The 16627-nt window shown below is 46.3% G+C and overlaps 1 pseudogene; it reads right to left on the bottom strand.

Moving 5' to 3' along the window:
• Window positions 1–10688: 10688 nt before the first annotated feature.
• On the bottom strand, window positions 10689–11836 carry LOC123094841 (E3 ubiquitin-protein ligase EL5-like; annotated as a pseudogene).
• Between the last annotated feature and the right edge of the window lie 4791 nt (window positions 11837–16627).

The raw sequence follows: 16627 nt of genomic DNA, 5'->3' as shown, positions 1-16627 counted from the left end.
ACACAACCTGAGCAGCCTTGCCAACAGTCGCCTTCCTGCTCCTCCTCGGCCTCAGTGGCACTTCATCGTCATCGTCAGGGAGATCGATGATAACGCTAGGTAGAGCTGAAGAAGAAGTTCAAAGTCAAAAGTAAAGATCCAATCGACCAAAAGCGAAACTGCGCAGATCATACTAGGATGAGAAGTAGCAGCATCTTCGATTTCTTGATCCTCATGCCTGGCTGAAGTCTCAGAAGTAGCAGCACTGCGATTTCAAAAATCAGTGGGTCAGCGATCGAGTCGACCAAGAATACCATGTTAAAAGGAAAAACATGAGTTATGCTATTACCCAGAAACAGTCGGAATCTCCATCCTCATCTTCAGTAGGGCCTTTGCCGGTTTTGTCGGGGCTGCTCGGGGTTGCTTCGACGCCTTCTCAGTCAGCGCCGGTGAAGTCGTCCGAGGGCGTTTCGTCGATTGCCCAGCGGACACGACTCCCTTGCCGCGTTCGACCGCAGGGTCGTGGGCGAACTTGGACCTTCTCTCAGAACGGGGAGGCACAACTTCCTCCTCCTCTTCCTCCTCCTATTCCTCCTCATCGGAGCCTGCATCTTCATCACCCTCATCACCATCCGATTCCCACTCCTCCTGACTTTCACCTCCATTTCCTTCCTCCTCCTCAGTCTATGCTTGCGCCCCGTTGGGCATCGAATACAACTCAGTGGTAGCCTGAAAGACAACAAACAAGACAAAAGTCGATCTACTGATCTACAACTAAATAGAACGGACGGAACGTGATTACAATCGGAGATAAGTGGTCATACCTTGTCTGCCTCATAAGATTGGTCGAGTGGCGGGATCCTCCTGGCTCCACGAGGGTTGTCCTTGTTCCTTGTGATGGCAGTCATCCACCTTTCCAGTGTGGCATCGTCGACCTCCTCTGGGTGGACCCGAGTGGTGTCTTCAATACCAGAGTACAACCACATCGTGTGGCCCCGGTACTGGAGTGGTTGGATGTGCCGCCGAAGGAAAACCTATTGAAGATCCATGCCAGTCACACCGTCGCGAATAAGCTGGACTACGCGCTCCATCAACATTTTAACCTGAGCCTTCTCCTTCGGAACTACTTTTAGAGAGGATGGTTTGTTCACTCGACTCATAGAAAAGGGAGGGAGCCCGGTCGACTGCCCTGGCGTCGGCTAGTCTTGGCAGTAGAACCAGGTCGACTGCCACCCTCTGACTGACTCGGGAAGGGTCATAGCCGGGAAAGCACTCTTACTCCTCATCTGGACCCCAAGACCCCTACACATCTGGATTACCTGAGTTCTCTCGTCATTTGGGTTGGCCTTTTTCACCGTCTGAGAGCGACAAGTGAATATGTGTTTGAAAAGGCCCCAGTGCGGCCGACAACCCAAGAAGTTTTCGCACAAAGATACGAGAGCGGCGAGATAGGCAATGGAATTGGGTGTGAAGTGGTGAAGCTGAGCCCCAAAGAAGTTCAGAAACCCTCGAAAGAAAAGATGCGGCGGCAGAGAGAACCCACGATCTACATGAGTCGCTAAGAGGACACACTCACCCTCCTGAGGTTGCGGCTGCCACTCCGTTCCCGGGAGCCTCGCCGCCCCATGCGCAATCAGGCCTTCGCTGTCCAGGTCGTCGAGATCCTTCTGGGTGATGGTCGAGTGGATCCAATCACCCTGGATCCAACCTTGTGGCAGGCAGGACCTCGACGAGGATCCACCCCGACTAGTCGCTCTCCCCTTCACCTTCGCTGTCGCCTTCTTCGCCCGCTCCAAAGTCGCGTCCTCTCCTTCACCATTGTCGCCGACGAGGCTGGAACGGAGCAGCGACGCTGAGCAGTTGGCGAACGCAGCGGAGGAACCTGGAGACGAGGGAGGGGAAAATGAGGGAGCACTGTTCAAAAACCTCCGCCCGGTCCCTTATATGGAGTCGCTTCCGAGTGGCTGACTGGTAGGCCCGGGCAATCCTGTCAAATCCCGAAACAGTCGCGCAGGCGATACATGGCGAAAAAGGCGGCGCGGGAATCGAGGCGTCTCTGCCTTATCCCATCCGAGTACCGCGGTCTTCTCCGCTTCGCGCGCTTCCCAAAATTCAGGTCCCACTAAATCCGCTAACCACAGGGCAACTTGTCAGACGGAAGATCTCCTGTGATCCGTCGCTCGGAAATCTCCAAGTCCATAAAGTTCACTCGACAGATATAAACAATGGATCAAGGCGACTGAAAGGAAGTTGGCATCCTCACTTGAAAGTCATTGATCGAGAGCAAAACACCTTTACAACACCAGAAAGCAGGTCGGAAAGATTGCCAACTCCTTCCTCACTCAAACCTCGACCCATTCGGGGGCTAATGATGAAGTCATGTACCTGGGGTCGGGTCATGGACCTGTCCAAGGTACCCTCCCCGAGGACATCTTTTAGAAGAAGCCGTCTTCCACTCGACCAAGAGGGACTCCACTCGACGGACTAGAAGACACTCGACGAACCTGAAGACACTCGACCATGAAGACTCACTCGACCACCAGGAGTTCAAGATCTACTCTGTATCCAAACGGTCTGTAATTAAGTAATCTTTATGGTCATGATGACACTTTATGTAAGGCGTTACCAGTAACTCCGGACCTTAATGTACTTTAACCCTCCGCTACGTGGGCTGGCTGGGGTCTTGGCATCCTCTATATAAGCCACCCCCCTCCACTGGCAGAAGGGTTCGCACCCCTGTAACTCTCACACACATAATCCAGTCGACCGCCTCCGGGCTCCGAGACGTAGGGCTGTTACTTCCTCTGAGAAGGGCCTGAACTCGTAAAACACTTGTGTGAACAACTACTCCATAGCTAGGATCTTGCCTCTCCTTAGTACCCCCCTACAATACTGTCAGACTTAGAACCATGACAACCACCACATAAGGTTCTGTAATGAACTTATTCTTTATTTATATTGGTGTTAAACCTACTGTATTCCAACTTCTCTATGGTTCATAGCCCCCGATACTAGCCATAGATGCATCAAAATAAGCAACCAACACACGAAAAATAGAATCTGTCAAAAACAGAACAGTCTGTAGCAATCTGTAACTTTCGTATACTTCTGTAACTCCAAAAATCCTACCAAAATAGGACGTCATAGAAAATTTGTATATTGATCTACAGCAAAAATAATCAACGCAAAAGCACGTTTCTTTGATATACTGAATTGTTTCTCGTGCGTGCAAAGTTTCTGATTTTCAGCAGAATCAAATTAACTATCACCGTAGGTTATCCTATAGGTTCTACTTGGCACAAACACTAATTAAAACATAAAACCACATCTAACCAGAGGCTAGATTAATTATTTATTACTAAACCGGAGCAAAAAGCAAAGAACAAAAATAAAATTGGGTTGCCTCCCAACAAGCGCTATCGTTTAACGCCCTAGCTAGGCATAAAAGCGAGAATAGATCTAAGTATTGCCATCTTTGGCATTCAATTCATAAGTGGCTCGCATAATAGATTCGTAAGGTAATTTAATTTTCTTTCTAGGAAAGTGTTCCATGCCTTTCCTTAACGAAAATTGGAATCTAATATTACCTTCCTTCATATCAATAATTGCATCAATCGTTCTAAGGAAAGGTCTACCAAGAATAATAGGACATGAAAGATTGCTATTTATATCAAGAACGATAAAATCTACGGGCACATAATTCCTATTTGCAACAATAAGAACATCATTGATCCTTCCCATAGGTTTCTTAATGGTGGAATCCGCAAGGTGCAAGTTTAAAGAGAAATCATCAAATTCATGAAAACCTAGCACATCACATAAAGTTTTCGGAGTCGTGGAAACACTAGCACCCAAATCACACAAAGCATAGCATTCATGATCTTTAATTTTAATTTTTATAGTAGGTTCCCACTCATCATAAAGTTTTCTAGGTATAGAAACTTCCAAATTAAGTTTTTCCTCATAAGATTGCATCAAAGCATCAACGATATGTTTAGTAAAAGTTTTATTTTGGCTATAAGCATGAGGAGAATTCAACATGGATTGCAACAAGGAAATACAATATATTAAATAACAATTATCATAATTAAATTCCTTGAAATCCAAAGTAGTGGGTTCATTGCTATGTAAAGTTTGAATCTCTCCAATCCCACTTTTACCAATTTTAGCATCAAGATCAAAATACTCCAAATCATCGGAACGCCTTTTAACTAAAGTTGATTCATATCCAATCCCATCATTATTAAGATTCATATTGTAAAAAAAAGATTTAATAGTGGACGCCTCAATAACTTTTAGATTTTCATCATTATTTTCATGAAAACTAGAAGAACATGCTCTCACAAAGCAATCTTTCTTAGCATGCAACCTAGCGGTTCTTTCTTTGCACTCATCAATGGAAATTCTCATGGCTTTGGGAGACTCATTGATATCATGCTTAGGTGGAATAGATCTAAGCTTCAAAGAATCAACATCAAGAGAAATTCTATCCACGTTCCTAGCCAATTCATCAACCTTAAGCAATTTTTCTTCAAGCAAAGCATTGAAATTATTTTGAGAATTCATAAATTCTTTAACATTAATCTCAAAATCAGAGGGCATCTTATTAAAATTTCCATAAGAATTGTTGTAGGAATTACCATAATTATTAGAGGAATTACTAGGAAACGGCCTAGGATTAAAGTTTCCTCTATAAGCGTTGTTACCAAAATTATTCCTACCAACAAAATTCACATCCATAGATTCATTATTATTCTCAATCAAAGTAGACAAAGGCATATCATTAGGATCAACAGTGGCACTCTTAGTAGCAAACAATTTCATAAGTTCATCCATCTTTCCACTCAAAACATTAATTTCTTCTATAGCATGAACTTTTTACTAGTAGATCTTTTGGTGTGCCATTGAGAATAATTAACCATAATATTATCAAGGAGTTTTGTAGCTTCTCCTAAAGTGATTTCCATAAAAGTGCCTCCAGCGGCCGAATCTAAAAGATTTCTAGAAGAAAAATTCAATCCAACATAAAAGTTTTGTATGATCATCCATAAATTCAAACCATGAGTAGGGCAATTGCGAATCATTAATTTCATTCTTTCCCAAGATTGGGCAACATGCTCATGATCAAGTTGTTTAAAATTCATAATATCGTTTCTAAGAGAGATGATCTTAGAGGGAGGAAAATATTTAGAGATAAAAGCATATTTGCACTTATTCCAAGAATCAATACTTTTTTTAGGCAAAGATGAAAACCAAGTTTTAGCATGATCTCTAAGTGAATGCGGAAATAACTTCAATTTAACAATATCATTATCCGTATCTTTCTTCTTTTGCATATCACACAAAACAACAAAGTTGTTTAGATGAGTAGCGGCATCTTCACTAGGAAGGCAGGAGAATTGATCTTTCATAACAAGATTCAACAAAGCAGCATTGATTTCACAAGTTTCAACATCATTAAGAGGAGCAATCGGAGTGCTAAGGAAATCATTATTATTGGTATTAGAAAAGTCACGCAATTTGGTATTATCTTGCGCCATCGTGACAAGCAATCCAACACACAAGCACACAAAAGGCAAGCGAAAGAGAGAGGAGAACGGGAAAGAGATGGCGAATAAAACGGCAAGGGTGAAGTGGGGGAGAGGAAAACGAGAGGCAAATGTCAAATAATGTAATGCGAGGGAGATGAGTTTATGATGGGTACTTGGTATGTCTTGACTTGAGCGAAGACCTCCCCGGCAACGGCGCCAGAAATCCTTCTTGCTACCTCTTGAGCATGTGTTGGTTTTTCCCTTGAAGAGAAAGGGTGATGCAGCAAAGTAGCGTAAGCATTTCCCTCAGTTTTGAGAACCAAGGTATCAATCCAGTAGGAGGCTCCTCAAAAGTCCCACGCTCCTAAACAAACAAATAAGAACCTCGCAGCCAACGCATAAAGGGGTTGTCAATCCCTTTACGATAACTTGCAAAAGTGAGATCTGATAGAGATAATATGATAAGATAAATATTTTTGGTATTTTTATGATATAGATTGGAAAATAAAAGATACAAATAAAAGTAGATGGAAAACTTATATGATAAAAGATAGACCCGGGGGCCATAGGTTTTAGTAGTGGCTTCTCCCAAGATAGCATAATTATTACGGTGGGTGAACAAATTACTGTCAAGCAATTGATAGAAAAGTGCATAGTTATGAGAATATCTAGGCATGATCATGTATATAGGCATCACGTCCACAACAAGTAGATCGAAACGATTCTACATCTACTACTATTACTCCACACATCGACCGACTCCTGCCTGCATCTAGAGTATTATGTTCATAAGAACAGAGTAACACATTAAGTAAGATGACATGATGTAGAGGGATAAACTCATGCAATATGATATAAACCCCATCTTTTTATCCTCGATGGCAACAATACAATATGTGCCTTGCTGCCCCTACTATCACTGGGAAAGGAAACCGCAAGATTGAACCCAAAGCTAAGCACTTCTCCCATTGCAAGAAAGATCAATCTAGTAGGCCAAACCAAACTGATAATTCGAAGAGACTTGCAAAGATAACCAATCATACATAAAAGAATTCAGAGGAGATTCAAATATTTCTCATAGATAAACCTGATCATAAACCCACAATTCATCGGATCTCGACAAACACACCGCAAAAAGAGTTACATCGAATAGATCTCCAAGAAGAGGAAGGAGAACTTTATATTGAGAATCAAAGAGAGAGAAGAAGCCATCTAGCTAATAACTATGGACCCGAAGGTCTGTGGTAAATTACTCACAACTCATCGGAGAGGCCTTGGTGATGATGGAGAGGCCCTCCGTGGTCGATTCCCCCTCCGGCGGAGCGTCGGTGAAGGCTCCAAGATGGGATCTCACGGATACAGAAGGTTGCGACGGTGAAATTAGGTTTTCGTGGTGCTCCTGGATGGTTTCAGGGTACGTAGATATATATAGGAGGAAGAAGTAGGTCGGTGGACGCTCAAGGGGCCCACGAGGGTGGGGGGCGTGCCCACCCTTACAGGGCGCGCTGGGCACCCTCGTGGCCGCCTCGTCCGCTTCTTGACGTCCACTCCAAGTCTCCTGGTTTGCATTTGTTCCAAAAAGATCGCTCCTGAAGGTTTCATCCCGTTTGGACTCCGTTTGTTATTCCTTTTCTTCGAAACACTGAAATAGGCAAAAAAAACAATTTGAGCTGGGCCTCCGGTTAGTAGGTTAGTCCCAGAAATGATATAAAAGTGTAAAGTAAAGCCCATAAATATCCAAAACAGGTAATATAATAGCATGGAACAATCAAAAAATATAGATACATTGGAGATGTATCAATCATCTTGTGCCTTTGATCTCCGTCTTTGAAGCGCGACATGATCACCTTCGTCACCGGCATGACACCATGATCTCCATCGTCATGATCTCCATCATCGTGTCTCCATGAAGTTGTCTCGCCAACTATTACTTCTACTACTATGGCTAACGGTTAGTAATAAAGTAAAGTAATTACATGGCATTGTTCAATGACACACAAGTCATACAATAAATTAAGACAACTCCTATGGCTCCTGCCGGTTGTCATACTCATCGACATGCAAGTCGTGATTCCTATTACAAGAACATGATCAATCTCATACATCAAATATCAGTCATCACATTCTTTTGGCCATATCACATCACATAGCATACCCTGCAAAAACAAGTTAGACGTCCTCTAATTGTTGTTGCATGTTTTACGTGGCTGCTATGGGTTTCTAGCAAGAACGTTTCTTACCTATGTAAAGCCACAACGGTGATATGCCAATTGCTATTTACCCTTCATAAGGGACCCTTTTCATCGAATCCGATCCGACTAAAGTGGGAGAGACTGGCACCCGCTAGCCACCTTTATGCAACAAGTGCATGTCAGTCGGTGGAACTTGTCTCACGTAAGTGTACGTGTAAGGTCGGTCCGGGCCGCTTCATCCCACAATACCGTCGAAACAAGATAGGACTAGTAACGGTAAGCATATTGAACAAAACCAACGCCCACAACTACTTGTGTTCTACTCGTGCATAGAATCTACGCAATAGACCTAGCTCTGATACCACTGTTGGGGAACGTAGCAATAATTCAAAATTTTCTACGCAACACCAAGATCAATCTATGGAGATTCTAGCAACAAGAGAGGGAGAGGATGAGCATCTTCATACCTTTGAAGATCGCTAAGCGGAAGCATTACTAGAACGCGGATGAGGGAGTCGTACTCGGGGCGATTCAAATCGCGGAAGATCCGATCTACACCGAACGGACGGTGCCTCCGTGTTCAACACACGTACAACCCGGGGACGTCTCCTCCTTCTTGATCCATCAAGGGAAGAGGAGAAGTTGAGGGAAAGCTCCGGCAGCACGACGGCGTGGTGGTGGAGCTTGCAGTTCTCCGGCAGGGCTTCGCCAAGCACTACGGAGGAGGAGGTGGAGTTGGAGAGGGGTAGGGCTGCGCCAGGGGAAGCGCTGTGCAGCCCTCCCAAACACCCACTATATATAGGGGAAGGGAAAAGGGGGCCGGCCCCCTTAGATCTCATCTAGGGGGGGCAAGGGGGGGGGGGACTTGGAGGCGCCCCCACCCCCTAGGGTTGTCAACCCTAGGCGCCTTGGGCCCTAGGGGGGAGGGGGTGCACCAGCCCACTAGGGGGCTGGTTCCCACCCTTGTTCAGCCCACTAAGTCCCTCGTGACAGGTGGACCCACCCGGTGGACCCCCGGACACCTTCCGGTGGTCCCGATGCAATACTGGTAACCCCCGAAATTATTCCGGTGACTGAAACTGGACTTCCCATATACAAATCTTTACCTCCGGACCATTCCGAAACTCCTCGTAACGTCTGGATCTCATCCAGGACTCCGAACAACATTCGGTAACTGCATACTAATTTCCCATATCAACTCTAGCGTCACCGAACTTTAAGTGTGTAGACCCTACTGGTTCGGGAATCATGCAGACATGACCGAGACAACTCTCCGGCCAATAACCAACTAGGGGATCTGGATACCCATGTTGGTTCCCACATGTTCCACGATGATCTCATCGAATGAACCACGATGTCGGGGATTCAATCAATCCCGTATACAGTTCCCTTGTGTCAATCGATACGTTACTTGCCCGAGATTCGATCGTCGGTATCCCAATACCTCGTTCAATCTCGTTACGGGCAAGTCACTCTACTCGTTACGTAATGCATGATCCCGTGACCAACTACTTAGTCACATTGAGCTCATTACGATGATGCATTACCGAGTGGGCCCAGAGATACCTCTCCGTCATACGGAGTAACAAATCACAGTCTCGATTCGTGCCAACCCAACAGACACTTTCGGAGATACATGTAGTGCACCTTTATAGCCTCCCAGTTACGTTGCGACGTTTGGTACACCCAAAGCATTCCTACGGTATCCGGGAGTTACACAATCTCATGGTCTAAGGAAATGATACTTGACATTAGAAAAAGCTTTTAGCAAACGAACTACACGATCTTGTGCCATGCTTAGGATTGAGTCTTGTCCATCACATCATTCTCCTAATGATGTGATCCCGTTATCAATGACATCCAATGTCCATGATCAGGAAACCATAACCATCTATTGATCAACGAGCTAGTCAACTAGAGGCTCACTAGGGACATGTTGTGGTCTATGTATTCACGCATGTATTACGGTTTCCGGTTAATACAATTATAGCATGAACAATAGATAATTATCATGAACAAAAAATATAATAATAACCATTTTATTATTGCCTCTAGAGCATATTTCCAACAGCACCGACTTGGAGTCTTCTATAACCGGAGCTATATAAGTGCACCAGGGGCACTATAGAGGGGGGGGGGGTCCTTTAGCCTAGATAGGCCTACACCACATAGAAGATTTTTGGCACTTCCTGTCGAAATCACTACCATCATCACTAGAACTCGTTGAGTTCCCTCACTTGGTGAGTACCCCTTAACATTATAATCCTCTATATTCTCCATATTTAAAAAATAAGCAAGACATGGAGTAGGGCGTTTATCCATCTTGGATGCGTGAACCTGGGTATATTGTGTCCTTGTTTTCTGTATTCTAGACCCCTGGTATTCGGACATGACGTCCCTCGACTAGAAATTCCATGTACTCCCACTAGTAGTACTGTTAGGTATGACGAAAAATCACTTGACTTTTATCATGCTTGAAAGTTGCAATGTTGCTTTGACCTCCAAGAAAGAAATCACTTTCAGTTTTTCCCACACCATTTTAATTACCAGTGTTTCATAATTACGCCGCGGTTTGTGTTACCCATTTTTCTGACCAAAGACCTTGCTAGATTGTTGTGATCTAAAAACAACGTGTAGCTACATGCTCTTGATCAACAGTAATGTAAATTCATGGGGTTTTATTTTTGAAATGAAGGAAAAAGACTTGCCCCGTCTCATCAATTAAGAAGGTGTAGGGTTGCTTAGTTAATTGGCAAAAACGGGTGAAACCATTACAACGGTCCACACAGGGCAACTCGGCCAACCTAGCTATACACACATGAATACACACACATCGCCGAGAAGAAAAACATTGTCGAGGTTGTTCCCAAGCGTCATCGTTATCAGTCCTCCACGAGCCAGCAAGACTTGAGCATAAACGAATATTAATGAAGCCCTTGACGCAACCGGAATCCATGTTGGCTCATGGCAAACAGTTGACCACCCACGCAAGAGACTAGACAACTCCTACTAGGCCAACGAACCCTGCAGGAGAAAATCACTCGGTCCTACGAGAGACTAGACAACTCCTACTAGGGCAACGAACCCTGCAGGAGAAAATCACTCGGTCCTACGCCGACCAGGCCCTTGCAACCGAACACTGTCCCATATCATCCTCACGCACCAAGGCACATCTTTTGCAGCTCCAACTCCACAAGCATAGGACGTGGCACGAGAATCCCTTGAACGCGCCGGAAAACAGAGCAAACCAACATCGATCGAAGCCGAACAAAGGGCCACGCCAATCTGATCCAGGGTCACCGTCCCAGCATCCCCACGACAAGAAGCGGCAGAATCCTCAACCGAAGACGACTCCAAGATGATGCCTTCGGGAAAGGCCACGATGCAGCGTCCGTCTCGAGAGACCTGGAACAAGGGTTTGAGACTTTGAGTTGTGCGCTCGGGTGTCCCTCATCACCGGTGTCGCTCATACCATTTGGGCTGGCAACGGCGCGAAGACGATGCACCGGCAGACCGGGCACGTCGAGTGCTCCTGCAGCCACGGGTCGATGCACTGCTGGTGGAACATGTGCAGGCACGCCAGCAGCCGCTTCACCGTGTCACCCTTCTCCACCTCTTCGAGGCAGACTGAGCACTCCGGCGTGCCGCCGCTGCACTCCGGCTGCTCGTACGCCAGGATGTCATATGCCGTCACCGCCTGCGCGCCTCCATGCACCGGCGCTTCCCTGGCCAGCGCGGGCATGTGGCCCTGTATCTGGTCCAGAAACTGCGGCAGAGCGCTGGTGCCGCCATCGCTACCGCTTCGGCGCCGTAGCCTGGCGCGCGCACACCGGCACGGCGGGCAAAGAAGCTGGCCCGCGGAACGGAGGTGCCGCAGGAGCGCCCGGTTGGTGGAGGCCAAGCACCGACGCAGCACTGTCCACAGGAAGAAGACGCCGCAGAAGGACGTGTACACGGTGGCGCCGGCGCAGACCCAGACGAGGAGGAAGAGCGTGAGCACGACGATGGAGCCCTTGCTGTAGTGGGGCTTTCGCGACACAACGACGACGCGTAGAGGATGATGGTTGTGCCGCCGATGCAGACGGTGTTGATGAAGGCCAGCCCGCACGCGCGGACAAAGCACTCCGCGACCATGGCCCCTAGTGTCATGATCACCTGCTATTCACTGGCCGATGGGCACGCAATTTCTCAGGAATTTAGAAGTCTTTGCGGGGATGCCTCGTAAGTCTATGCGCAAGAATTCTGTTGCGTATAGACGAAGCAAGCAACCAGGAAGTGGGTCTCACGATCCGGCTTGGTACGACCGGTTGTATAAGATTTCTTTTCCCCTCTCTACGGCACCTTATATATTTATTACTCCCTCCGTCCAATAATGTAAAGATTCTTTTTCCGTCTCTACAGCGACATTATATATTTATTACTCCCTCCGTCTCAATAATGTAAGACGTTTTCTGATACTAGTGTAGTGTCAAAACAAAGTCTTGTATTATGAGATGGAGGGAATATTAGACTAGAAAAATACCTGTGCGTTACAGGATGAGAATTTTTTTAATATGTATACCAAAACTTTCACCGGTGCTGCACGGTAGCATCCGAATGTTGCCACCCGGCGACAACAGGAAGGCACATGCCGAGGCATGGAAAAAATGCACATCCGCCCTGCATTGATCATAAAACGAGCCTTGACACTGGTGGTAAGGAACACATAGTTCTTCATCAGAGCAACTCTAGCAGATACCCTATATCGTGGTACCGTAAAATCAGTTTACAGATCACCATAAACTGTTTTGCGGTATGAAATTGGGTCTACTAGAACAAATATTGCAAAACTGCACTACAAAAAAAAATTCTCCCCATTTGCGGTATGAAATAATTTCAAGTGCCTAACAAATACTAGCAATGTGCATGAATGACCATTGTACTAACTAGTTTAGGTCCTTCCCTAAAAAAACACTATTTCAGGTCCTATACACCCAACGAGAACATAATATAGTTTTGTTTGTTGGTGGGTGCATGACGTTATCATTTGCTTCCGTCCCTACCCATAGTTTCCTTGGTGCTCTTCACAAAAGCCTCAAGAATGGTTACAATAAAGCAATGTCATGCTCGGTTGTACCGTTGTGCATGACCTATTAGGCTATTACCATTCTTATGAAGGTTACATAGCTTCAGGGGTACATTAGCAAGTAATGGTGCATTTGGCAAGTGCATGTAGTTATCCAGGGGAAATACATTCACAATGTCGCAAGATAGAAGAGATTCAACAACCATATGGGGAAGCGGGCCTTGAAGAGGCATATGATCAACTTTAGTAGAGCTCTGAGAAGCCATTCGAGAGAGCATCCTTCTCTCACACATCATCATTGCCTTCACTTTCATTACTAAGAGTGAGATTATTATTACTGGTTGGTCTCCTGCGAAGGAGCTTAGAGTAGCTAATCTTCTTAACTGCAAATTGGGCTCCTTCCCTTTTGTCTATCTTGGCTTGCCCATTTCCCCTTTTAAGTTGTGCACCATGGACTTTGCCCCCTCTATTCTAAAGGTGGGTAATAGGGTTACCCCATTGTTGGTGTCAAAACCGGCGGATCTCGGGTAGGGGGTCCCGAACTGTGCGTCTAAGGCTAATGGTAACAGGAGGCGGGGAACACAATGTTTACCCAGGTTCGGGACCCCCTACCCGAGATCCGCCGGTTTTGACACCGACATTGGTGCTTTCATTGAGAGTTCCACTGTGTCGTCACCATAAGGCTTGATGACTCCCTCAATCATCTACAACGGTGCAATCCAGGGTGAGGTTTTCCTTCCCGGACAGATCTTCGTATTCGGCGGCTTCGCACTGCGGGCCAACTCGCTTGGCCATCAGGAGCAGATCGACAGCTACGCCCCTGGCCATCAGGTCAGGTTTGGAAGCCTGAACTACAATGCCAACACCCGCGGAGACTTGATCTTCGACGGATTCGAGCCCGTGAAAGGTGCGCCTCACAGCCGCGATGAGCATGACTTAGATCTGCCATTGGACGGCGGTCAGGAGATCACACCTACAGCTGCCCCGGCTTTAAATCCGAAGTAGATCGTGCCATCCGAGGACGGGTGGATGGACCCCGTCACGGAGGCCACACACTTAACGGCGATAGAGCCGAACATGGACCTCCCTTCCAATGAGGTATGTGCCATCGGACCTCTGGACTCGTCTGCGGACATGGACTCCGAACTGCGTGCATCCGTGCCCATCGAATCTAACTAGGCACCGATCATGGAGTTTAGCTCTGCGGATATCTTTCAGCACTCGCCCTTGGGAGATGTGCTAAACTCATTAAAATCTCTCTCCCTGTCAGGAGACTCTTGGCCGAACTATGTCCGGCTCGAGTGGGAAGCGAACGACGAAGGAATTCGTTGCCCACCCACCACCCACTTAATAGCCATTGTCGACGACTTAACCGACATGCTCGATTTCGTCTCCGAAGACATCAACGGTATGGACGACGATGCCGGAGCAGAACAGGAACCACCGCCCACAGGGCGCTGGACTGCCACCTCATCATATGATATATATATATATATATATATATATATATATATATATATATATATATATATATATATATATATATGGTAGACACACCCAAAGAAAGCAATGGCGATGATGCAAAGGAGGATAATCCCCTTGAGAAGCAAACAAAGCGCCAACGTCAGCGGCGCCGCTCTAAAGCCCGCCATAGCAAAAACAGCGATACCGGCACAAGAAAGAATAATACCCTGGACGACGCCAAAGATAACGACGAACCCGTAGACCCAGCGATGGAACATGATGAGCCAGGGGACGGCGAACACAGTCCGGGGCCGCTGTCCGATCACAGCGATGCCGAAGACAACACTTATAAACCTATCTCCGGAGAGGAGAACAGTCCGGACGACGATGCACGCATCATCCCGAAAAAGCACATGGAACAAGGGCACCTCCACAAAAGGCTTATTGCCACCGCGAGGAGCTTGAAGAAGCAGAAGCAACGGCTTAAAGCCGTGCAGGATACGCTCAACCTCAGATGGAACAAGATGCTCGACACTAACGAAGCATACGGCGGTGATCGCCACACAAAGAGCTACCCAAAACGCAAGCTGCTTCCCGAATTCGACGACGAGGCTATAGCGCCCATTCCACCGAAAAACAACACGACCGATCTGCCGGACCGACCACCCCGTGGCTGAGACATAGCAACTAATGACACCGCACACAAGTCAACACACAATCTACGTGAGCACCTGGACGAACAAGCTGGTACGACCAAGTCCATCTATGGATCTAGGAAACGTGTTTCTACGCAAGATCACGGCCACCAAACCGTCTATACTGATCAACTACCAACTCAGAATCAACACCGAACACTACAACCATCGGACCCACGCCACGACACATCCAAATACAGGGGCGCTGCACACCCCCTGTGCTTCACCGATGAGGTGCTGAAAGTGCGTTACGTTGACTAGAGGGGGGTGAATAGGCGATTTTTAAGAAATCTTCACAGAGGAATTTCAGGGTGAGGAAATTCCTAAGTGAAGAACTACTTGTAGCGGAATAAGTACTCAGGTATAAGCGAAACAGAGTAACAGCATAGTCATCATGATGAAATGAAAGACAAGCACTGCGTACAGAAAGCATAAACACAGGATAAGCAGGATGAAGACAAACAGACTGAAGAATTAGGATTGAGTAAATAGAGAAAGTCCTCAGTCAATGTCTTCAAGCAGTAATGATCAGGTACACCAACACATAGCTGAGGAAATGAAAGGGTTGGGGAAATAGAACCAGTTGGCTTGGTGAAGATAATGATTTGTTCAACCAGCTCCAACTGCTATGACAGTTGTACGTCTGGTTGGAGCGGCTGAGTATTTAAACTCAAGGACACGCAGTCCCGGACACACAGTCCTCACTGTATTCTCCTTGAGCTAAGATCACGCAAATCTCGCCCAACAGTAATGGTAAGTCTTCACAGGTGACTTCCAAACCTTCACAGACTAGGTCACTCGGTAATCCACAATTCCTCTTGGATGCTCAGACCATGACGCCTAACCGTCTGGAGGATACACAGTCCTCAAAGGTAACAAGCGTCGGTTCCACACAGGAACAATCTCTTCAGTGATGCTCAATCACTTTGGGGTTTGTAGGTTTGGGTTTGGGATTTGGGTTTTCCTCACTTGATGATTTTCGCTCAAAGTCCTCGGAGGATGGAATGCTCTCAAATGACAAGTGTCAGTTTCTCTCGGTGCAGCCAACCAGCTAGTGGTTGTAGGGGGCGGCTATTTATAGCCCAGGGAGCAGCCCGGCATGATAAGACATAAATGACTTTCAATGATATGACCGTTAGGTGGTAGATATTTTGGAATGGCTAGCGTGCGGCTCAGCAATGGTCGGATATTTTGAGGTTCGAATTCCTCAGGGCTATCATGTTCCTCACTGTGTAGGCAATCTGCACTGGCAAATTCCTAACTCCTCAGTCAGAACAAATTCCTCAGAGACCAGAAGATCTTCGTCTCTGTCACTGAAGAAATTGACTGAACTGATGTGAGATTTCCAATGGCTTCACTCGAAGGATTGGGTAGGTGTAGGATTTTGAGATGAGCATCACATGGAAATCTGTTTCCTTAGTATTACCTCGACCCCCTTTAACAGTACGGTGTTTCCTATGACTCAAGAAGAAGAAAATGAAACTACAAAAACAAAAGTCTTCACGCTCTAGATTCCTCGCATGAATATCGAAGTCTTCAAGGTCACACCAATTTCTTCACTTTCAAAGTCTTCAGGAGAACCAAAGTCTTCAGCCGAAGACATTGATTTTTAGGGTCGACTTACACTGTAAATATCAAACTCCTCATTGACTTATAGAGCCTGTGTACACTCACAAACATATTAGTCCCTTAACCTATAAG

Source organism: Triticum aestivum, chromosome 1B, assembly GCF_018294505.1.
Source record: "Triticum aestivum cultivar Chinese Spring chromosome 1B, IWGSC CS RefSeq v2.1, whole genome shotgun sequence".
NCBI classification, from domain to species: Eukaryota; Viridiplantae; Streptophyta; class Magnoliopsida; order Poales; family Poaceae; genus Triticum; species Triticum aestivum.
Note: the sequence above shows the minus strand (reverse complement) of the source record. Positions and strands in the feature narration are given on the sequence as shown.